Below are 24,615 nucleotides of genomic sequence, written 5' to 3'. Positions count from 1 at the left end.
TGTGCCCCAGAAGGCCTACTGGGGAAGCCTGAGCCAGCCGCGTAGCTTTCTCCCATTGTCTTATAACCATGTCCACCAGCGAGAATGCTAATTCACCAGCTGCCCGCCTTAACAGAGTCAAGAACAAGGGGAAAGACAGTGCAGAAATGAGGCGGCGCCCAACAGAAGTTAACGTGAAGCTGAGGACAGCTAAGAAGGTTGACCAGATGCTGAAAAGGAGAAACGCAAGCTCGTTTCCTGATGATGCTTCCTCCCCCGCTGCAGGAAAGCTGCCACAACCAGGACACTGTAGAATGGTCTGTTGATGACACTGTCAAAGGCATAAATAGCAACAATGTGGAAAGCCAGCTCCTCAGGCTACTCAAGCTGCTAGGAAACTGCTTTCCAGGGAAAAACAGCCCCCCGGAGACATGGTAATCTGGGCTGGTTTGATTCCAAAATTTGTGTCCTTGGGCAGAACTGATTGTAGTTCCATGCAGTTTGAATCTGCTTGGGCTCTCACTAACACTGCTTCCGGGACATCAGAACAGACCGAGGCTGCAGTAGATGGAGGTGTGATCCCAGCATTCATTTCTCTGTTGGCATCTCCCCATGCCCCCATCAGTGAACAAGCTGTGTGGGCTCTAGGAAACATGGCAGGTTCAGTTTTTCGAGACGTGGTTGTCAAGTACAGTACAGTTGACCCGCTATTGGCTCTCCTTACAGTTCCTGACATGTCATCTTTAGCATGTGGTTACTTATGTAACCTTACTTGGACACTTTCAAACCTCTGTCACAACAAGAATCCTGCACCCCCGTGAGATGCTGTTTGAGCAGATACATTCTTCCTACATTAGTTCATTTCCTACATCACGATGATCCAGAAGTATTGGCAGATATCTGCTGGGCCATTTCCTACCTTACTGGTGGTCCAGATGAACAGACTTGTGCCCCAGCTTATGAAGCTTCTGGGAGCTACTGAACTGCCCTTTGGGAACCCTGTGCTTCGAGCCATAGGAAATATTGTCACTGGGACAGATGAACAGACTCAGGGTATACTAGACACAGGAGCACTTACTTTCTTTCCCTGCCTGCTAACAAACCCCAAAACTCATATTCAGAAGGAAGCTGCCTGGACAATGTCAAACATCACAGGGGGTCTCCAGGACCAGATCCAGCCAGTTGTGAATCACAGATTGGTCCCATTCCTCATTGGTCTTCTCTCTAAGGCAGACGTTAAGACCCAAAAGGAAGTTGTCTGGGCTGTGACCAACTCTACAAGTGGCAGGACAGCTGAACAGACTGTATACCTCATTCAATGTGGCATAATAGAGCCACTGATGAACCTCTTAACTACAAAAGATCTCAAAATTATTCTGGTTATTCTGCATGCCATTTCTAACACTTTCCAGGCTGCTGAGAAACTAGGTGAAACTGAGAAACTTAGTATAATGATTAAAGAATGTGGAGGTTTGGTCAAAACTGCAGCTCTATGAAACCATGAAAATGAGTCTGTGTACAGAAGCTTCACTAAACTTGATGGAGAAGGATTTCCCTGTAGAGGAAGAGGAAGATCAGAATGTTGTGCCAGAAACGACCTCTGAAGGCTATATGTTCCACGTTCAGGACTGCACTCCTGGGACCTTTAACTTCTAGACTGTACACCTGAGGGAGAAAGTCATTTGTGGTGTGCTCTGGTAGAAGTCTGTCTTACTGTTTCTCTAGTAAGGACTCTTTCTCAGTGTGTTTTGTTATGGTAGCTCTTTTTACAATGAAACTCTACTTGACCAGTTCAAAACTGTACAAACTGTAGAAAGCTCCTCCTCTCAGTGGGTTTCCTATTTCTATGTGGAATCTCCTATTGTACAGTGTCCTGTAAATAAAGATTAAATTCTTTTTCTTTAAAAAAACTAAATTAGGGTGCCTGGGTAGCTCAGTGGGTTAAAGCCTCTGCTTTCAGCTCAGGTCATGATCCCAGGGTTCTGGGATCAAGCCCCACATTGGGCTCCCTGCTCAGCGGGAAGACTGCTTCCCCCTCTCTCTCTACCTGCCTGTCTGCCTACTTGTGATCTCTGTCTGTCAAATGAATAAATAAAATCTTTAAAAAAATAAACATTAAATTAAAAATAAAAGGATATCACATGTTATGTACTTATACAGTGATGTACAAAAAAAAAAAAAGAACCAATACAGACAACTTTTAGTATGACTATTAAAATAGAGATAAAGGGCAGAAGAAAAGAACTGGAGTCTTTGGAACTCAAACTTTTGGACTCTTGGCCACTGAAACCTTCTCTCGCATATACATTACAAAATAACTGACAAGCAGAAAATGGTTACAATACCAGCATCAAAGGAGCGTCAACTGAAATTAGAACCCTGTATCGTATACTGATGCTGAACACGAACCAAGTGTATATGGTCATATCTACTAATGCCTCTTTAGTCTCCATGCAGAATGGCTTCACCACACTACAAGGTACCATGATCTCAACCAAACAGAACAAGCTGAACAACGTCAGGAGTGGCATGTGTCATAGTGAAATACTAACCCTGCTACTACTAATAAACAGGTTAGCAGTTAACCATAGGGCTCACAGGCTTCTGTTTCCTATGAAGAGTAGCTAAGTTTCAGCCAAGGGTCCTACATATAGGTCGGCCAGCCAAAATTTTCAACCTGATTGCTGGAATTTAGAACCCCTTCGCCAAAGACTTGGACAAAGAAGCCGAAAACAGATGCCCTGGAGAACCAGAGCTCCAGACTTCTCATCCCTTAGTTCAAACATCTATTCTAGGATCTAATTTTGAGTTCTATCTTCCTATACAGTTCTCTTGGCAATTGCTGAATAAACAGGAAAAATAAGGGGAAGGGGACGTGGGGAGGCAATCTGCCAGTTGTCATTCTCCAAGACAGATGCAGTGCCAACAGGCACATTCAAGCAAAGGGAGGGAGAAAGCTATCCCCAAGTTAGCTTCTGGCATGCCTTTAGCTCAACCAATGTGACACCTAACTCAGGGTTACAGCCCTGGTCCTGGGATTCCTAGTTCTGCTCAGCTGCAAGCAGTTTTGCTAGTGTTGTAGCAAATGTTGGCTGAGGACTGTAGTTTTAGCAAATATTTATGTTGCATAGGCAACACAGAAGTTTCCATAGCAACCCAGCTGGTCTTGAAGAATAAGGAAACATTAGGGTAGCCTTATGGAAGGCACCGGGCTCTCGGCATAGAAGCTAAAACTGTGATTCAGGCTGGAATTATAACCCAGGTATCTTGACCCACTCTCTAGAATTTTCTAGTTTGCCCCCCCCCACTCTTTCATGAACTGGCAACCTAGTATGTGATTTCTTCCAAAGATCTGTATTCTGTAAGGGTAAGGAATGTTGATGTTACTAGCTACTACTTTCTATGCTTTTTTTTTTTTTTTTAAGATTTTAGGTCATATCTCCACCCAACATGGTGCTCGGAATACATGAGCCTGAGAACAAGAGTCATGTGTTCCACAGAGTGAGGCAGCCAGACACCCCTGAACTACTTTCTACACAGGAGGGGAGCATGGAAGTGTCAGTAAATTGCTATGTCTCGTGGTAGAGGTGGTCCAGTGGGAAGTGATGGTAGGGGCTTCACAAAAGATGATAAGAAAGAGCCTACAGGGAAGTACATGCCCTACAGATGGGCAAAAGTATTAGTCCTTTATTTACACCTTTGGGGTTGTCTCCTCAGGACACCCACCTTGTCTGTATAAACAGCACTGCTACCTACCTATAGACTTAAGACTCCAAACCCAAGAATAGCGATCCCACTGCATGATCAGTAGCCAAAGATACTTTCTCTCTCAGAAATTTGAACTAAGTAGAGAGAGAGGGTGGAGATTAAGCTGATTTGAGATTTATTGTCTGGTTTGCAAACCAAAGAGACAGAACAGAAATATAAAAACTTCAAAGGCAACTTGGCAATTGAGACTTGCCTTAGATTGCTGAGGTGGGTGTGGTCAGCAGCTATGGTCCTCAGAAGAAGTAGATGTTTTATTTTCAGCAGAATCAAGCAGGCAACTGATGTCCCAGACCCAGAAGACGCCAGTATAGTTGCAAAGCCAGAATTAGGGGTTTACAATATAAGTAGGCAAGCAGGAAGATCACCAGGGAGTCTATAGGAAGAGGTCCTTGTGCTGCTTGACCACTTGCAAAGGACACACAAACGTTAACTGATGTACAATCCAGTCTTTCTAACCTCAGATAGGAGGTCTGGGGGTAGAACTGCTGAGCTCCCACCAGAGTTTGGTCCACCTGAGGGCACACCTCATGGCAGCGCTAGGGAACTACACTGGAAAGTTCACAGGACTCCAGCACAACAGAAGAGTAAGTAAGGTTGAGAGACTGATTATTAGAATAAAGTAAAAATAACTAATAGTGATATAACATCTATGTGTTTGTACCTTTTCAATTTTTTTAAAGATTTTATTTATTTGAGACAGACAGTGAGCAAGTGAGAAAGCAGAAGTGGAGGGGCAGAGGGAGAAGCAGACTCCCTGCTGAGCAAGGAGCCCGACATGGAGCTGGAACCCAGGACCTTGAGATCGTGACCTGAGCCAAAGGCAGACACTTAACAGACTGAGACCCCCAGATGCCCCTACTATGTGTTTTGTGTTTTTACACTGTTCTAAGAGCCTTACACATTTGAACACATCCAATCTTCACAACAAGGGCACTATTTGTATTATTATCCCCCATTTTATAGGTACAGAGAAGTTAAGTAGCCTGTCTAAGTTTGCAGACTTATGCTGAACTGCCTCTCTTTAAGCCTAGTTCTTAGGGGCACCAGGGTGGCTCAGTCAGTTCAGCGTCCAACTCTTGATTTCGGCTCAGGTTATGACCTCAGGGTTGTGAGACTAAGCCCCGGCTCAGGTTCCACGCTGGGCGTGGAGCCTGCTTAAGATTCTCTCTCCCCTCTAATTATATAAGGCAATAAATTTATGGAAATACATACACACATAGATTTATGATGGTTTAAGCCACAGGTTTCTGGTAACTTGTCACAACAGCCATAAAAAATTCATACAATGCTCAAATTAGGTTTTGCTATCCTAAGGGAGTCCTACCCTTCACCTTGTGGCAGTTACTTTGACTGCAGTGCTAAGCTTTTATTTCTCTCAGGAGAGCCTGAATATGCTCACACTGCAGATTCCTAAACTCCCAATCCCAGATGGCCAGATCAAATTAGCCTTGTGGGTTGAGACTCAAAAATCTGCGTGCTGACAAGTACCTACATGTGATAATGCAGGGAGAAAGACTACACTCTGCAGAAAGACCGATATTGTCAATGTATGTGGATTGAACAGAAACCTTGGCCCAACCTGTGTACTCTCTGTATGCATGGCCCCAACCCTTTTCCTATGCTACTGCTTCCTCTCTGTTGGGAACTACCCCTGGTCTTTACCACCAGCATCCTCTACAGGATTAAACCAAGTCCCAAATCTATACACTCAGTTAGGTCTCTCTTGTCGCTGGCTATAAAATTGTCCCCAGAGAACATTGTTCTCTATCCTCTGTTCCCCACACTCCAAGACACTTAGGGTGCACCTACAATTGACCAACATCCAGCTATTTTCTCTCCTTTTCCTCCAGATCTCATAACTGCCAAATCGTTTCTTCAATATGGTTGCTATATACACACGGGTGATGTTCTTGTTGACTGACCAACCATCCAGTTGTGGTAAATTTCATAGTGGTTGGACAAGCCTACAACCCTTGAATAAACGTGTTTCCATGACTGCTCTTTGCTAAAAGTTTTGACATGAGATCCCTATCAACATATCCTGTTCCACACTCTGGAACAGGGATTCCAAAACATGACTATGCAAAAGAATCACCAAAGAGCTAGTTAAAAATGAAGGTTTGTACCTATATGCTCAGAAATTCTAAGATGGGTACGTGTGTGACTCAGTTAAGCGTCTGACTCTTGGTTTAGGCCCAGGTCACAGTCTTGGAGTCATGAGCTCGAGCTCTGCATCGTGCTCTGTGCTGGGCATGGAGCCTGCTTAAGATTCTCTCTACCCCCACTGCCCTCCCTCTCAAAAAAAAACAAAGGAAAAAAAAAAAAGAAAGAAAAAAATTCTAAGAGGTGGTTCTCAAAAACCTACATTTAAAAAATTTTTTTCTAAAGATTTTATTGATTCACAAGAGAGATAATGAGAGAAAGCACAAGTCGCAGAGGAGGGGCAGAGGGAGAAGGAGAACCAGACTACCTGCTGAGCAGGAAGCCTGATGCAGGGCTCGATATGGGGCTTGATCCCAGAACCCCAAGACCATGACCAGAGCTGAAGGCAGAAGCTTAACTGACTGAGCCACCCAGGCACCGCAAAAATCTACATTTTAAATAAGAACTCCAAGAGATGCTGATGAAGGTGGTCCATGGACTAGACTTTGAGAGGCATTAACTTTTATGAAACTGACATTGTATCCCTTAGATCAATTTAGGGGTGGAGATACTGCAACCTTCGTGAGACCCTAAAATGTTTGCTTAAGACCCTACCCCCTTCCCTTGGTGCTCATTCAAATGTATTCATTATACGAGGCACCCAAATTATCCCATCGTGAATTCTGTCTGTCTCTAGACTTTAAAGATCATCATAACATCATTCTTTTAAATGTCACAAAGACACTTTTTCTTGGAATACAAGGCTTAATGAAGGGTAAAATATCACTTTTGAAGTACACAATGCTTGCGAGGCTATTAAGGGGAGTAAACTCAGGATGAAATTCTAATATAGATAGGTCTAAAAGCTATATTTTGTAATGTAAAACACAGGCCAACAGCCGTTGTGACTAACACCCATTACTGTTGCCTCTATGGAGAAGAGGGACATGAGGGGATTACAATAGGATGGGGGCAATGCTGTGTGTTTATAAAACTCCATTTGGCAGATTTTCATCTGGGAAACGTCTCCTAATTTCATCAGTCTGAACATTTGCCATTTTCAGCACTCTGCGTCTTGACTGATTGCCCAATCTGCCTCTTCCTCAATTGTTATCGAGCCATTTAGAGGAGGAAAATAGCATTAGCCTGCAAAAGAAATTACTCCCTGGAAAGGTCAAAGTAACACGATTTTTGTTCTTGTTCAAAAGAAGAGATGGAAATTCTAAATAGTGCAGCCCTCAATCCCACCTCTACAAAGTACAAACGCTCTCCGAAAAGTTGGTCTCTGATGCTCATCAAAGCCCATTAAAGCACATCAGATTGTACTTACTCAGTCCAATCCTTTCAGTGTATAAATTACTCTCCGGGGTTTGGAGAGGTTCAGTAACTCTTTGAGGCCCTGGTCGGTGAGTAAGTACATCACAGCAGTCATTTCTCAATCGACCCTGTGGCCTCAATGCGTTAATGCACTCCCCAGGGGACAGGCTGGCTTAATAATCTAATCATCTATTCCTAAAGGCCTTAAAAATGGATGTCATTATGGTGGCGCTCTTCCTTTCAACACAGATCTTAAGCCTGCCACGCAATATTACATTGACAATACACTAATTGTCAGGATGGAGCTTCTTAGAGCTGAGACCCACATGCTCTTACCGGCTCATGGTCCCCGCCTCCGTTAACGTGAAACTCTCCAACAATGAAACAATCAGCATTTCCAACCTGCTCAACAGCTGATATTTCATCCTAATGAAATATCCTCGGGAAACAAGTAAGATAGTTGAAGCATTTAAACATTATAGAGTTGCAGGGCAAGTTTTAGTGTAGTCCTGAGTCTTACACAGCCTTGGAAATTTGCATCAAGGTGAAGCTTTCCTGGGGTGATAAGTACAGAAGGAGGAAAGTCAAGTCGCTGGGGGCCGAAGGATGAGATACAAAAAGAAATATGCTGGAAAGACTCTTCCCTAGGCCTTTCTGTAAAAACGTAGTCTTGTTTTTTCGGACAGTGGCATATATACTGGTTAACTTTTACTTATCAATTGCCAAACATACACATTAAAGCAAAAGTTAAAGACTCATAAGTGGTTGGTGCCTCAGGGGCCAATGGCAGGCCACCCCAAGAGAGGCCACAGTGGCATATAGATTTTGAGCTGAGAGACCCAAAAGACTGAGGAAGCAACTTTGATTGCCCCCCCCCCCAACAACTTCCAACAAAGAATTTAGAATGAAAGCCAAGCTCTAGAAAGAGAGCTATCACCATACACAAATACACTAGAAATGAAATAGAGGAAGGAGATAGACAAGGAACAACTGAGAAAAGTCAAAATTTTAAAAAAGCTAAAATTCCTCTGTAGGTCCCATGTTTGTTTCTGTGTGGCCAGCAAACATTTCCCCCTTTTTCATCTTTTTTTTTTTTAAATTTTTATTTATTTGACAGAGAGAGATCACAAGTAGGCAGAGAGGCAGGCAGAGAGAGAGGAGGTAGCAGGCTCCCTGCCGAGCAGAGAGCCCGATTCGGGGCTCAATCCCAGGACCCTGAGATCATGACCGACCTGAGCCGAAGGCAGAGGCTTAACCCACTGAGCCACCCAGGCGCCCTCCCCGCCTTTTTCATCTTGCTGTGAGCTGCATTCCTTCCCTTTGAAGTCCCAGATGCTCCTTCCCCTTTCTCCTTAGTTCTGGGTGACACATATCACATTTGGCCTGTTTTTGGAATCTTATGTGTGTATTTCCCATATGTAGGAAATGATATTTTATTTTCTACTGTTAATCTGTTTCCTGCCGAGTTAATCTATGGTCTATCTAAAAGAACATTGGACAGAGGAAAATTCCACCCCAGCCCCACCTGACCTTGGGACATGGCTAACCTAATGTAATTCTGAGCTCTTCAAAAGTTGGCGCTTTTTTTTCCTTCCACCTACAGGTTGTCTCAAGCTCCATGATACCATTTGGTTCTCAGCTACTACTTTGAGTACAAGTTGTAATTTTATATTCATTTATTTACACCCCCACGTTGTTCTTAAAAGGAGTTAAAGAACAGGTACTAAGGACCTATTTTAAATCTTTGCTAGTTACCATGAGTATAAAAGACCTACAGAGGGTAGTATTTTTGTAACCCACAAAGTTTTTGACTGCCTGGGCCTCCAGACTTCTAACATTTGCCTGTCCCCTCTGTCTCGAGCAGCTCTGAGCCACCATTTAAAAAGTACACAAGCCTTTCCTCTTTCCACTCTTGTCTCCCCTAATTTTTTTAAAGATTTTATTTATTTATTTGACAGAGAGAGAGAGAGAGATCACAAATAGGAAGAGAGGCAGGCAGAGAGAGAGGGGGGAAGCAGGCTCTCTGCTGAGCAGAGAGCCAATGTGGGGCTCAATCCCAGGACCCTGGGATCATGGCCCAAGCTGAAGGCAGAGGCTTTAACCCACTGAGCCACCCAGGTGCTCCTTGTATCCCCTAATTTTATTGTGTCTCTCATTCACTCATTCAAGTCTACTCTCTTCAGACATAATCTGGTTTTTGTTGTTTGTTTGTTTTTAAACAGGAACTATCCATAAAGAATTTCAATGTGCCTCAAAACACACAAAGACTAATCATTGTCATGATTTTCACCTAACCTTGTGTTTTAACTTTTATGTATGGGCACTCTTCGAACACTGAATCTATGTTTGTGTATCTTTCCTCCAGGGCTGAAGCTGTTCACACAAAATAAACTGGCAAGCATAAAATGAAATTTATTACAGTTCATCATAAGAATGGTCAAATACACCTTATCTGTTACAGCACGGTTGAATTGTTTACATCATTTAGACATGGTGTTAACTTTAAGAGAGTCCAGGAGATTACCAACAGCATATATTTGCATGCTATTTTACAATGCAGAAGCCCTTTCACACACTGGGTCCCCATGTAAGCTAGGAAGGATTAAGGATCAGAGAAGTAAATTGATTTGCCAAAGATCACAAAGCTAATAAGTATTGGAATACGTAATTTTCACTTGGCATTTGGAAATGTGTGAATACACAGATTAGATGAGTACACAAGACTTGAGTCCTTGAGAAAATCATAACCAAGGGACTGGCATAGCACCATTGTCAATTTTCAATAAATATTCATGGAGAATGGACCCAAACTCATTTTGAGGTTGCTTGGTGTAATAAAAAGCAGCCCATGAAGTTTTAACACCCTGCCAAGATCATGGTCCCATTTGGAGTAGAGCACTCTGAGACAGTTTCTGTAAGTTGACAAGGCTCACATAAGGCAGAGGCCCCATCACCCTAATCATTCAGTGACTGATTCAAGGTCATAGGCAACTCCATACAGCTTGGACACAAAGAAGCCAAATACCTGGGGCTTCTTTGAAACTCGGCCCAACAGAGATTGCCCAAATCAGGGGATGTTTAATGGACTCGATTATAATTTTTGTTAGGAAGTTAGGATCACTTGTTGGCCTTTTGGTTAAGATCATGTGTAGACAGGAAGTTAGGTACACGCAGAGTTCAGGATGTATTCCAAAGAATCATATCCTAAAATCTTGTGGGAGAACAAATGGCTTTGAGGAAAAATAAATGGGCCTTGACGAGAATAGATGGGAAATACGACAGGTTTATGACAATGTCTAGTTGGGCAATTCTGTATCCGGGTGCTGCTTTGTGCTGACTTCTCTTCAGCCATAAGAGTTAGTCTTCCGCAGTTGGGAGACTCCCAAGGAGGGGATTTATGCTGGTTGAATTCTTTTTGGCGGTGCTTTTAGGAACATACAGGGAGTTAAGAAAAAGCCTCTTCCTGCAGCTATTGTTTCTTCAATGTCGTCAGCTGAAAATAATCCTTACACCTTTACAACATATTCTAGACCCTTCGGTGCATAACCTTTTGTCCTATGGCACTGCAGATCCCATTGTTAACTAAGGAGACTCTTAATTTTTTTCTTCTCTGATGGAAACTTTGGGAAATCAGTTATTCGCTAGGATCCATGAACATTCATTGGTAGCTGGTCAAGGGTACTTGAAGACGAAAGACATCTTTTGCTATCTTAGACAAAGATATTTACCTCGGGTCTATTTACCTCGTCTCTAAAAGTATCCTGATATTTAGGGCTCCTCTAAACACCCGAAATCTAGCATAACAAGGTTCAATGGGTTATAACTGGGTGATAGATTGTAATATGTGCATGCTTTTTGAAAGGAGGGTGAAAGATCATGGCTAGACTATTTGTCTGACCAATGGCCTGGAACACTGAAATGGGAAAGTCAAATGCATATGCATTGCAGTGATAAGGAAAGGATGTCTGTGGCAGAAATACTAGGAGTCCTAAGAGTTCTTTCTACCATGTCTTTAATGTACTTTCTACGAGAGCATGTTTCTGAATTCACAAGGAAAATAAATAGCAATATATAGTTCGGCATTCAAATATCTGCTTGATAAAAAAACTTTTCAGAATGTACCTTGGTGACAGGAAAATACAATCAGGAAATTTATTATACAGAATAACGACCATCCTTAAGATATCCATGATCTAATAAGCAGAAATTGTGAATATGCGACCGTATATAGCAAGAGGGACTTTGATGATGTGATTGAGTTAAGGATCTTCAGATGGGGAGATTATCCTGAATTACCTCGGTGAGTCCAATGTAACCACAAGAGTCCTTACCAGAGAATAAGGCAGGCAGAAGCGTCAAAACAGAAGGTATGGCAAGAGAAGCAGAATGGGACTGATGTGATTATTGGAAGAGGGCAATGAGCCAAAGTACATCAGATGACTCTAGAAGCTGTAAAAAGCAAAGCGCAGAGTCTCACCTAGACGCTCCAGAAGGATCACAGCATTGCTGACACCTCAATTTTAGCTCAGTGAGACGTGTCCTTCTCCCGACCTCCAGAAATGTAAAATAATAAATCTGTGTTGTTTTAAGCCACTTTAGTGTGTGGCAATGGGTTATAGTAGCAATAGGAAATGAATATAGTATTATTTATTATGCTGTTGATGCTTCCATTTCCTTAAATCAGGACTCGCTTATGCTTTAAGTTTAGACCTTGGCAATAAATACGAGGATGTGACAGTTTATTTTGCAATGAAAAATACCATTCTTACTCATTAATGCCTCCATAAGACTTCAAACCATAATTAAAGACCAAAACACCAGCTCACTCATTTGATGTGGAACAAAAGCATAATTTAATTGTTTTTTCTTCCCTGATGCACCCAATAGCATGAAGTTAAGACCAAAGTGATAACTTTATATGTAAGAACCCACATCCTAAACACAGAAAAGGAAACCAAAGTCCATCAGAGAATTTGGCGCTACCCTTAGTTTACAACATAAAGGGATGCGTGGTAGATAAAGATGTAGCCTCTGACCTTTCAGAATGAGATGGGCTTCCATGCCTCAGCAAACCAGGACCATCTAGACCACCAGTAGAAGGAAGGGCCTCATTCACCTTCTATCAAAGCCTGCCTCCCAATAATACTGTGCTGCTTTTTGACTGTGAGCATGACCCAATTTCTGATCCGAGAATCTGCAAACATAAAATGTCCCTCCACGACATGTTTGGACTCTATCCAGGAAGTACCCACAACCAGTTTAAACATCGCCTCTTCCCACCAGATACTGACCCAGAATTTGTGTCCCTTTACAACCTGGCCTCTACCCCAAATCCATTTATTTCCAATTTCCATTCTCCATTGACCCAGCGCCACTCTGTTTCCCTAGGTCAGACAATTGGAAATAGATTAGCCTTGAACATTACATATATTACAGTTGATGCAGCAAACATTAAGATAGCTTGTGAACACAGTCATTGTTCACAGCAGCTGTACCTAGCAGATGAAGAAGCTAGCACTCCAGTCAGGTCGGCCTGATTCCAAAGCTCCTCCCTTACACCCTATTGTATATGGCCTTCCACTCAGACAATCGCGAATAAGATCAGAATCTACCAACAGCAGAGAATCATCCAATCCTTGCGCCGACACATGGTGCCAAACTCTAGAACTCCAGCTCTACCACCTTCTGCCTCAGTGCTGTCCCCCGCACTCACTTCCCAGATTACCTTAATGAACACGATAAGCTTTTACATGCTAAACTTCAAGACTGTGGTTTGCATTTCAACAATTTAGACCTGTAAGGCCAAGCAATGATGAATGTAAGCATTTCATGACATAAAACAAGCACATATGTTAGTGATGCCTTTCAATGCCCCCCAAAGAATCGGAGAATAAAGTTCCTTGCCTATAGGAATGTCTGTGTTTATGAAATACTTGAATTAACACCCTAGAAATAAAAGGAAGCTTTTGGGGTACTGTCTGCTACATCCTACAAGCTGAAATCCAATGGGTATTTTCACAACAACCCTCTGACCCAGGAAGTGGCTCAGTGCTGAGCCAAAGCATACTTAATAGCACTAAAGTAGAATGTTCACTTTCCTTCCAGTTAGGAGATAAATCAGTGGTCAATAAAAATTGAGAAAACAGGGGCACCTGGGTGGCTCAGTGGGATAAAGCCTCTGCCTTCAGCTCAGGTCATGATCTCAGGGACCTGGGATTGAGCCCAGCATCGGTCTCTCTGCTCAGCAGGGAGCCTGCTTCTTTCCCCAACCAACTGCCTCTCAGTCTACTTGTGATCTCTGTCTGTTGAATAAATGAATAAAATCTTACAAAAAATTTTTTAAAAATTTTAAAAATTGAGAAAATGACTGTGTATTGCAGATTGATGGGACCCAGTAAAATTGGTGATTACAGAGTTAAATTATTCTATAATGATATTCTCTTTTAGAACAGAGGCTCAAACGAAACACTAGCCATTTCTTCAGGAAGAATTTAGAACAAATTAGGAGATAGGTGGCAAGCTTTCCTGTCTTTCCTTCTTAATATCACCGTATTTCACCCCCTCCCCGCAGGTGTTTTGCAGTGTGCCACATGAGAGCAGTTTATGGGAGTGGTTAAGATTGGGGAAGAACTCCTGGTTTGGAGTCGAACAAACGTAGATTAAAATTCCAGTTCTGCCATTCAAAACCCACAAACCTCTGGAAAAGTTAATTTCTGTGAACCTCAAAGTGTTGCTGTGCAAATTAAGTAATGCAACAGGGTACCTGCCGTATCACTGTTCTGAGGAAGCTTTGTTGTTTCCCTCAAGCAGCAAAATATCTTCCCGAGGTAGAGGTTGTGGGGCAATTTTGTAACCTGAAGCCAAACCGTAGAGCTGCTCTTCTGCTACAACCATAAAGAAGTAACTGATGAAATCTATCTGAATTGTATTTAGCGTAGTGAGGTCTGTCAGTTTTGTCTATGACAGAGTGACCACTACTGGGCTTGTCCTCCCGCAGTTAAAAAACAAAACAAAACGAAAAAACTACAAAGGGACAAAGAACGTGAAACATCTGTTTTTATACACAAGACAATAGATGGTACAGGTTGGAAGTCCTTAGAATGAAAATAATAAGATGGGCCTGAAAAATATGCCTAGAGGTCTCATTATGTCTTTGGCTGAACAGGAAGTTGTTCATGCACTACCTCACACAGGCAAGGGACAGCTATAGGGGAGTTACAAGCTGGACACTTCCCAAAACTCATACAGGATTGCAAAATAGTCTAGTTCTCATCAACTAGCAGGGACCAGTAAACACATTCATGAAGGAGCCAGATAAGAATACTTTAAGCTCTGTGGATCACAAATGGTGTCTCTCACATAATCTTTTTTTCTTTTTAAAACTCCCCTTTAAGGATGTAAAAATAATTCTCACCTCTCAAGCTCTTCAAAGTCGGTCCACAAGCTGGATCTGATCCGCAGGTTATGGGTTGCTGTATTTTGAGCGAGAATGTAGACACCACTTTGAGCACCAGAGTATTCAGTGGGAGACCAAAAAAGGTCACACCTTGGTAATAGCATTAAAGTAGACAGAGAATACAGTATATTCTTTTGGCTCAGACTAACAAACCCTAAACACAAACCAAAAATGAATAAAGAATAAGGAAAAAGTTATAACATAAGAACAAAATAGAGAATGTCACTGAAATCCTACTGATATTAATAGGCTAACTAGACAGTATTAACAATATTATGCAAATAAGTCCTCCAATCAGATGAAATGGGCAATTCCAAGAGTGACACCAATTATAAAAACTGACACAGGAATACACAGAAAACTGAATAACCTCACAACTATTGAAGAAATTGAATTCATAATTGACAACCTTTGCACAAAGAAAACTTCAAGCCCAATGAGTTCTATGAAACATTTTAAAAATAAGTAATACCAAACCACAAATATGTCCAACAAATAGAAATAAGAACACTTGAACCCATTCTATGAGGCCTGCAATACTCTTGTACCAAAACCAGGCTAAGATACTACAAAAAAGAAATTTATTCACTAATATCCATGAAATAGAAAGTACTAGAAATACTGAGACAAGCAACACATAACAATTATAATACATCTAAGTGCCTGGGTGGCTAAGTTGGTTGGGCATCTGCCTTCTGCTCAGGTCATGATCCCAGGATCTTGGGATCAAACTCCGTGTCAGGCTCCCTACTCAGCAGAAGTCTGTTTCTCTCTCTCTCTCCCTCTGCCTGCCACTCCCCCTACTTGTGCCCTCAATCAATTAGGCCTTATGCCAAGATTTCAAGGCTGCCTCAACATTTATAAATCAATCAATGTAAATCACCATAGGAAAAAACTAAAGAAGAAAAACCATATTACCCTCTCAACAGATGCAGAAAAATCACTCAGAAGAAATTCAACATGCATGAATTATAAAAATTCTCATTAAAAGGGGCATCTACATGAAACCTACAGCCTACATCGTACGTAATAGTGAAAGACTAAATGCTTTCCCCCCAAATCAGAATTTAAGGCTGCCCACTCAACCCTTCTCTTCAACATCCTACCTGATGTTCTAGCGAGTGAAATAAGAAAATAAAAGGTATATATTTTTGTAAGGGTCAGTACTGTTCTAACAGCAGGGATGAGTTTTGCATATTAATTTTTGTGTATCGAGCTTGAAGCCCGTGAACCTACTGAACTCAATTATCTGAGCACTTTTTTGGTAGATTCTTTAGGGTTTTCTAAAGGACAACTTTTCCTTTCTAATATGATTTTATATTTTATAAAAAGTACAACAACAGAAAAAACTCATCTGTGCTGCTAGAGCAGCATCTGGTACCTGGCAAACACTCAGTAAATATTAAGTTTCTATTTTATTTGACATAAATATTGGAAATGGAAAACAAGAGTCATGCAGCTTTGTAGTATATGTATACCTTATGCTAATGCATTCTCAAATTCTTCAAATATCCAAAATGATTCTACAAATCATCTGTTGGGTTTGCTGTAAAAACCTTTTTCTAAGGATAAAAAGTTGTTTTAGCCTTGGTTGACGTATATGATTAAACTAACTCATGCTAAGCTATTAATGTTGTGCTCTAAGTGATTGTTTTTAACATTTTATTGAGGCATAATTTACAGAGGATGAGATATATCAATCTAATTATACAGTCCAATCAGCTTTGACAAATGCATACCACTGTGTAACCAACACCCTTATCAAAATATAGAACACTGCCGGAAGGCCACAAAGTTCCATGGTGTCCTATTCCAGGCACCCTTCTTCCCCAAAAGAGCCACTGATCTGCTATTACCATAGATTAGTTTTCCTCGTTTTCAGAATGTCCTATAAAGGAAGCTACGCAGTGTTCTCTTCTTTGCTGGGCACCTTTCAGCATAATGCTATTTTTAAATTTTTATTAATATTATATTGTGATAAGAGAACACAAGATGCACCCTCTTAACAGACTGTTAAGTGCACCATAGAGTATTTTTAACTGTAGGCACAATGTGGTACAGATCTCTAGCCCCTATTCGTCTTGTATAACAAAGACTTTATCCTTCTCACACAGCAATTCCCTGTTTCCACCTCCCCCCATCGCCAGCAACCACCATTCTATTTTCTGCACCAACAAGTCTACTTTAGATACCTCTTGCAGCATTTGTCCTTCTGTGATTACTTCACTTAACATAATACCCTCAAGGTTCACCCATGTTGTTCCATATTGTGGAATATCCATCTTTTTAAAGGCCAAATAATATTGGATTCTATGTACACACCTCGTTTTCCTGATCCACTCAGTCGGCTTTTGATGGGTATAACTCTTTTGGATAAATATCTAGAAGTGGGATTGTGGCCTCACATGATAGTTTTAATTTTCTGAGGGAACTCCATATTGTTTTCAAAGCGGCTATATCATTTTACATTCCCACCAACAGTCTGGAGAGGGCAAAATAGAACTGCTTAACCTGAAAAAATGAATCCACCATAGAATACAGGTCCAAGTAATCAAGGAAAAATAGGTCTTCCTAGGTCACATGATAAGTAAGAATACAGATAGATGTAAGGGTAATATTTTTCTTTCTTTCTTTTTTTTTTTTTTAAAGATTATTTATTTATTTATTTGCCAGAGACAGAGGGAGAGAGAGCGAGCACAGGCAGACAAAGAGGCAGGCAGAGGCAAAGGTAGAAGCAGGCTCCCTGCTGAGCAGAGAGCCGGATGTGGGACTAGATCCCAGAACCCTGGGATCATGACCTGAGCCGAAGGCAGCTGCTTAACCAACTGAGCCACCCAGGCGTCCCAAGGGTAATATTTTTCAAATGCTAACCTTCATTCCTTTCTTCTAATCACTCACAACCACCAGACAATCCCCCGTCCTTCAAGTAGCAAGGCTGTCCTGTAGTCATTACTTTATGTGAGGGATAGAACAGAAAAAAGATACGTAGATTTAGTCGCTAGAGATCTTAGAGAAGAGAGAAAAGTCCAGGAATAGACAGGAGTTTGGAGGGAAACATCAGGGCTTTCCTAAACCTGCACTCCCCTCCAAGAGCCCAAAGAAAATCCACAATCCATGGCGGCGCAGGAGGGAAAGTTCTGGTGAGATGAACAATGAGAGGGAGAAGGCAGGATCTAAGGAGACGGAATCATAAATGAGGATTTCAGGGCAAAAGGTAACTATGAAGAGCATTATTGCGCTATCTAGGCGTTTCATGGAACCATTCTACCCACACTTAACCTTAGCAAGCAGAGTCTGTTAATGAGGGCAGTCCTTCTAAATACATCTTATAAACTCTCAACAAACACCAGCACCCCACCCTGTGACTACCAAGTGTGATGTCTGTCTGGCCAGGCGACTACTCAGCATGGACAACATCTTCAGCAATACCCAAAGACAGGAGGGATCCAAGAGAAGGGCACTGGCATTGTGGTGGTGTTCAAGAAAAGCTCTCACACTGTTAACTGTCAAACTAAGGGGAACAAAGCCTCCTCAAGTCAGGAAATTGGTCAAATGCTCCTAACCTCCAATCTCCCCGCTCATGAAAACAAAATCATCTGGTCAACCAACCAACTTCATTGAAAATCAAGGTTTTTGCATTTCCCTTCTCAAAGCACAGAGATCTGAGTGCATTATAATTACACATCCCCAAGGTGACACTCATAAATTTTGACTGGAAGTTAAGGACTACGTTACTATGGAATGTGACTATAGGGTCCCTACTTATTTCAGAACTGTCATATATGACACTTGACAGATAGAAGGCAAGAACATAAGCTTTGCAGCCCACACAGGTACTAATCCTAGCTCCAGTCCTTACCAGATGTACATCATTAGACAAGTTACTTAAAACCTATGAGCCTCAGTTTCCTCATCTACAGTGGGGCTGACACTACTTTCCTGGCCAGGTTGTAGTGAAAAAATAGAGATGATCATCTGACGCTTAGTACTAAAATCACCGATTACAATCCCTGGCACATGGAAGACATTTAGTAAATGGAATTATTAATGAAAAATCGTTCTGCCAAAGTGCCACCATTAAACACTCACTCCTGTGGGTTAATGAGCTACTCACTTAAACAGAGTCATTGCTAGCCAAAGTTGTAAAATACATAATGTGCCTTTAGCACCTACATTCAGACTTTCATCTTTATGCCCTTCTGTCCTCAAATTGGTATTTTGTTAGAGAGAGAGAGAGATCAGAGAACGCGTGGGAGAAAATGGAACATAGAAAAATTCCCAGTTCTAGTTTAGACTTGTGACTTCGGAAGCTGGGTGACAGATGTGACATATTTAAGAACTTATTTTTCCAGAAAATGGAGCTGGACCAGGCAGACAATATAAATTTCCCTGATGTTATGATAGAGTTAGTGCATTATCATTTAAGTAGTACTCTTCAAACATGACTAAAAATATATATGTGTATGTCTTCCCCCAACTTCATGTATTTCTGATTACCTTAATCATTCATTACTTTCCCAAACATTACAACATAAAAATGAGAAATGGCTTTCAGTTAAGAAAATTTGCAAGAGAGAACATAATAATGTGGAACAGCTGCAGCTATGAATTTTATGAATGCTTTGTTGAAAATAACATTAAATGGTAAAATCAGATCACAGATTAACTCTACTCTGTTTTATGCTATGCGCAAAATGCATCACTCTTATTCAGCTATGATGAGAAGAACATGAAATAATTTACCCTGGTCTTTATTGGGTAGAAATCATCCTCAAAGTCATGTTTTTATTGAGGGGCTAGTATATGGAAAGTAATGTGCAAAAATGTATGGATATGAAGACAAGGTGCCTACATTCAAAAAACTTAAAAACAACTCAGGAAACAGGCAGTATAGACAAACATGAAAGCACAGGATCAGGGTCAGAGTTGATTGGTAAGTATTCCTTATTTTCACATACTAATTCCTGAGCTTTGGATCCCTTCTCTACATCAAATAGATAGTCCTAATGCCCCACTTCTCCACTTGGTTTCTGACATTAATAATACATGTGTAAGGTTTTTCCAGCCAAATTTTGCAAAATTATGTCCCAGAAGCCAAACAGAACCCAGAAACAGATTTGTCACACTATCCATATTTCCAATGTACTCTTTGACTTAGCTGTACCCATTTTCAGATGGTTTTGTTTTACTTTGTCAGACTTCCAGCTTCTCTTGACAAATCAAAAGATCTGGCAAGGCTAGAGCCATTTCCCACTCTCCATAACATTTAGCTATTCCTAACAGAAGGCCTCTAGACGGGACCTACGAACTCCACTTCTGTCATAGGCCCCACCACTGTTTTTTCTTCCTTACACATGTCTAGCTCCACTCCTTTACCTCTCAGTCTCTAAAGGCACATCTGGGACACCTGGGTAGCTCAATCAGTTAAGCGTCTACCTTCGGCTTGGGTCATGACCCCAAGGTCCTGGGATCAAGTCCCACATCGGGCTCCTCGCTCAGTGGGGAGCCTACTTTTCCCTCTGCCTGCTGCTCTCCCTGCCTGTGCTCTCTCTCTCTGACAAATAAAAAAAATCTTTAAAAAAATATAGGCACTTGGGTGTGATCTATGATCTAGCCACACTCCATACTCAGCATGAAATCTCACGGTGGCCTTGTTGTGACTTAAAATTTCTACCTTGGTCCTCCTGCCATGTTCCTTGTTTCAGGAATCCTTCTGGCACTGGCATTTCCTGACTGTTGACTTCCTGCTCCTGCCCCATCTCTGTGACACTTCTTATTGAAACCTATACCCACAAAGGGTTGGCTCAGACCTTATTTAAAATCTCTGAATGACTGTTAACTTTACCGACACCCAGATTTAGGGCAATCAATAGTGACGAGAAAATATGGTTCTGTGGGGAAAAAGAATTAATTGTATTCATGAATAATCTGAGAGAGGAAGTTCATGAGCCTCTAAGCCAAAATTTCAACAAAGCCTTGGTCTCTCTTCAAAATATATAAGAACAGGCAACAGTGAAATCTCCAATGGAAGTAATTCATTTGGGCAAGGATCAGAAAGGAAAATGAAAACTATGAGGTGATAGGTTGATGGGGAACACCATATTGATATGGTATCAAAGTATCACCCCCATGGATTACTGGCTGGCTAAACAGGTAGGAGAAGGTCACTTTTCAGCAGAGGAAGATGGCAGTCATCATGTTAAGCCAGGGATCTTTTCACTAATACAGAGCCAAACACACATCATGTCTCTGAATATCACACAATAGACAACACACAGCCTCATCGATGATGCAATGCAGTCCTATGAAAAACGTTCAACCCAAATCCAGTAAACTTTAGTTCTAAATTCTAGTTTCTAGAACTACGGAGTTCTAAATGCTAGTTTTTAGAACTGTAAGGAATAGAGGAACAAGTTCAATCACACCACAGGGAAAAATGGGTGACACCAACACGCAACTTATTCTAAAGAACAATATTCCCATCAAAATCATGGAAAGAAAGGGGCGGGGTTGAATTACTTATACACAAATCGAGAAACTGATTGCTTTTAAATAAATGCACGGGCAGGAAATCCAGCAAGCAAATTTTCAATATAAGTGAACCGTGATTTGATCATTCATAGAAAGAGAAATGGTTGGGTAACATTGAAGTACCAGGAAAGCTGTGAGCACAGATACAGGTGATGACTAACTCAAAACATTTCACCTTGAAACCGTCACTGAGGAACTGACTCAATATTAAGTGAAGTGCTCCAGGATTTTGGGTCTCTCTCACTTATCCTATCCTTCACTAACTCCTGCTTACCAGGTATCTGCTTGGCGATTCCCCGCCCAGTTTTACTTTAGCTCCTCTCTTCTTCTGTTCTCTCAATGCTCTCTTCTTCCATCATGACTTTGTCTACTAAATTACTTATCTGTCTCTCCTTGTGGCTGGAGACCTTCTATAGGACAAGGCTAGTATGTCCCCAGTGTCCAGTCCAGTGTCTTGCACAGCATGGGCTTCCAGTAAATCTGGCATATCTTGTTACTTAAAACTGAAGTCTTTCTACGCCCTGTCCTAAGATTTGGAGCCTACTTCTTAATCTCTCCTAATAACTGAGGCCCGGGTATCTAACAAGATAAGATTTCATTTTCTAGCTGCCTGTAAGTCTGTCCTAATATCGCCTCCTATGGAATCTTAACACGCTGCTCTGTTCATCTGTCAATGCATCCCTGCTACTTAATTTTCTGAAATGTCAAAGTCAATGTCACTATTCTTTCTCGTTCTCTCAAAATGCTAAAATTTTTGTGGGAACGTTTCAATACCTGAGCAGTTTCAATACCAAATTCAGGGCATTTTTGACACCTTAGCCCTCCAAGTTCATTATCTGAGTGGTAGTTAAGCTTGACGTGCAAGAGCCATCCAATCAAGCTGTTTCTACTGCATGTGATCAACGTAATCATTTGTCCTCATTGTCACTCTCCCCTGTCAGTACTTTCATCCTGTAAAATCCCAGAGAGGCTATCAACTGCAAGTCCAGTTGAAATTTGGACTATCTTCATTTCTGGTCTTGTCGACATCTCCTTGACATAGGCGGGTGCATCTACAAGTATTTAAGCCCCTTTGGTAGAAGGCAGAAGTCAGTGACTCTACACGGAACCGAAGTAAAATATATTCGGTAGTAAGGTTGCTTTTGTAGGGTCAAAGAGAAAAGTACGACTAGAGTTTGGGAGTAGTTATCTTCAAATTGGCCACGAGTCAGATAGCCTTGCAACATAAAGATGTTTATTAGTTAGGTGTCATTTCCGGTTTTCATGCATAGAATAAATAAGGTCCCATAAAGATCCCTACCTTTCAAGAAACCCCTAGGAAGCCATCTAAACTTCATTCTAGAGGCTAATAAAGGGCGACAGTGAGCTTTACAAAGTTTTTAAAAAAATGTGCCCATTTGGACTGGTTTGTCCAGACTAGGAAGAAAAAAATAATTAAACAGTCTAATACATCCTGAGACCTTCAAAAAGAAAGTGCATCACCTCTATTTGCCTCACTGCTGACTTTGGTTAATTGTCAATGGGGCTTGCTGCCAAATGACGCTGCAGTTGGCCAAATAATAGTCAGCACCCTCCAGCCTTTTGACTGTCTGCCATTTGAAGCTTCAGATGCAGCACCCAGCACAAATGGCCAATGCAGGGATCTGCCAGACCAGGCCTTTCTTTGTCTCTTCATCTACTTAGTATAACATCATGTTGAGTCAAGGTTGTTGGAGGATACTTACCTGACTGCCTTAAGTTCTTTTTCTTTCTTTCTTTCTTTCTTTTTTTTTTTTTACAGCAATTACCACTACATCTCTATTCCCTGTTACAATGCAATCTCTTTGGTGGCAGAGGGTACCCCACCCTGAACACCTAACACAGTGGCAGATATAGAAAAATTGCTCAGTCAATATTTGTTGGCCACACAAATGAACACAACAGCCAGGGTTTACTGAAATTTTACCATGCCGCGAGCTTGACGTGCAGGAGCCATCCAATCAGGCTGTTTCTACTGCATGTGATCAATGTACAACATAACTGCTTAAGGGTTCATGTGTTGTATTGGCCATTATTTCTGAGGAACACTACCATGAAAGAGGTGTTCTATAAAATGATGCCCATTTTACAGTTGAGGAAATGTAGGATCAGAAAACTAAATTCTGATGAGGAAGGCCATGCTTGTGATTATTGTTAATACATCAGTAGTCCATGAGGAACAGTAAGGAAGGAGGGGACACTTAGAAATTTAACATACCCTGGAGATGCCAGTGGAGATTATTAATAATACCTAACATTTACTGAAAACTTTCTATGGGTTAGAAGAGTTTATCTCTCTTTAAATTTCACAACAACCCTATGTAGGAGGTATTATTATTATTACTCCAGTTTTATAGATTAGGAAATGAAGGCACTGAGCAGTTAGGCAACTTGTCCTAGGTCTCACAGCTCCTAAGTGATGGAACTCGACTTCAATCTTGGTTGTCTGACTGACTACCCAAACAAATCTCTGAACACTTTCATGAGTGGAGAGACTACATTGAGGAGTTATATCTTATATAATTCCCCAAAGAACTATGTGCTATTATCTTCAGCTTATGGATGAGACAAGGGCTTAGAGGAATTTCAAGTCCAAGGTCATACAGCATGAGAGTATTCTAATTTCAAGACCCGTCCCATTTCCCTGAGCCCTGAAAGATGGGCTGGCTTAGGGACAAAAGTAAGGTAGAACTGAAAGGAGAAAGTAAGAGAACAAGTAACCAACATAAGAAAAGCCTAGAATGAGAAGATCAGAGTACAAGTTGAATGAAGGGAAAAAACAAGGAAAAGGAAAAACTAAGATTTATTCCTTCAGGGATAGAGATGGATTTTGTTTGAGGTATGGAACATTAACCACATGATGTAGTCATTAAGATCATTCAACTAGGCTGAGTTTCTAACTTGACTGCTTATTGGCTCTGCGAATTTGGGTAAGTCACTGCAACTCACAGAACCTGTTTCCTAACTGATAAAGCAGATGTTACAATAGCATGTGCCTCTAATGGGGTTGGGAAGAGCACATGATATGTAGCATGTGCCCATTAAACGTTAGCAAGTGTTATGGGTGGAAAAAGAGGGGCCAAATACTAAGTTTCATTATCTCCACTTCCCACTCAATCCTGGCCTGATTCCTGCTTTGCACACAGTATTAGGCACCAGAGAGGAGAAACATAATTCTTAGAGTTACCCATAATTGCCAAAATGCCTGAACACTGTGATTTTGATGAATGACCACATTATCTGGATCATGTTTTTGAGTAATGGCTAACTCTTTCAAGCATGTCCGTAAATTGACTAGGCATTTGCAATATGGCCTAAGGCTGTGGATAGCCTACACCCTTTGGGCCCTGGCATCTATAGAATTCATGCGGGCCCCTTCCTGTCTTAACATTCTGAATAAAGGC

At 41.3% G+C, this 24,615-nt stretch overlaps 1 long non-coding RNA gene and 1 pseudogene across 1 annotated transcript in view; one reads left to right on the top strand and one right to left on the bottom strand.

Annotated features, from left to right (window-relative positions):
* Positions 1 to 24,615, bottom strand: part of LOC132006916 (uncharacterized) — a 181,066-nt gene that overhangs the window by 85,571 nt on the left and 70,880 nt on the right. The gene's annotated exons all lie outside the window — the stretch shown is intronic.
* LOC132007427 (importin subunit alpha-1-like) lies at positions 69 to 1,635 on the top strand (annotated as a pseudogene).

Source organism: Mustela nigripes, chromosome X, assembly GCF_022355385.1.
Source record: "Mustela nigripes isolate SB6536 chromosome X, MUSNIG.SB6536, whole genome shotgun sequence".
Lineage (NCBI taxonomy): Eukaryota > Metazoa > Chordata > Mammalia > Carnivora > Mustelidae > Mustela > Mustela nigripes.
The sequence above is the reverse complement of the archived record's forward strand: the minus strand, read 5'-3'. Positions and strand labels throughout refer to the sequence as shown.